The following is a 1,203-nucleotide window of genomic DNA, read 5'->3' as shown; positions in this document are numbered from 1 at the left end:
AGTATTGCATCCGCTGTTTTTAAAAGGATAGAAAAGCCTATGGCTAAAAAAGGAATTGAATCAGGTGTATCACACGCTGGTGATAAAATGGGAAAAAAAATGATGAAAAGTCTGGTGATCTAATTATGAAACAACTTTCTAAAATGAGACAAGTCTCCACAAAAAAAACAAAAATGATGCCAATTCAACCTATGAGAAAACAAGAAGAAAACACTAACATGATTTTAAATCGTTTGATATCTGGCAGTGGTATAAAAAAACGTCGTTAAAATTCTTCGGGCAAGATCGTTTATGATACTGATAATTTACACAATGTTACATTTGTTAAAAATCTCTTATAGTATTCTGACGACTACAGTCGATCAGTAGGTAAAAATAGCTTATGGTATTTGGACACTAATAATACAACAGCTGATAACAATATTGGTTTAGAGTCTCGAAGATTGCTTTCTGAAACTGTTAATAATGATGGGACAGAGGGGGCTCAAGATATAAATGTAATCACCCCTTTGAATCGGTTGAGCTTTTTTAAATAGTTGGAAAGTAAAATGTTGGTTCCAATGCAGCTTCAATTCTCTATTTTCGAATTCCCCATAATACACTTTGTTTGCCCCCCAAATTTTGCATAAACCATTGTTTTCAAATGCTCTTGGGAATATGCAGTGTCCCCAAGAGCATTTGAAAACAATGCAAAATTTGGGGGCCAAACAAAGTGTATTATGGGGAATTCGAAAATAGAGAATTCAACATTAGTTTTAAGAAAGACAATGAGTTGATTCATATGGGTAACGGCACTGACGCTGGAACAGTTGTTATAGACAAATTTGAATTATGGCTACCAAAATTGATGCCAAAAGACAGTATGTATTCTAATTTTGTAAATCACTCACTCAGCTTTTATGAAGGAATCAAAATGGATTTATTTAAGAGCAGTTTACGAAGTATCTACTCCTACTAGAACGAGTGGTTATTTTCAAATATCAGCAAGCATTGATAATGTAAAATATGTCTTTGTATATCTCAAAAAAAAGTTATAGTACGCGTAACGCTAATGGCTTTCGTCGTGAAGAAACAACTCCATACAAAATGGATACATTCTCATTAGACGGTGGAGCTTCTCTTAATAATTACAGACTTGAATATGGGAACGGTGTATTTTACCCGGAATTGGAGTATGATAGCGATGGTAATTGTCCGTATTTT

The sequence above is a fragment of the Montipora foliosa genome, chromosome 1, assembly GCF_036669935.1.
Source record: "Montipora foliosa isolate CH-2021 chromosome 1, ASM3666993v2, whole genome shotgun sequence".
NCBI lineage: Eukaryota > Metazoa > Cnidaria > Anthozoa > Scleractinia > Acroporidae > Montipora > Montipora foliosa.
The sequence above is the reverse complement of the archived record's forward strand: the minus strand, read 5'-3'. Positions refer to the sequence as shown.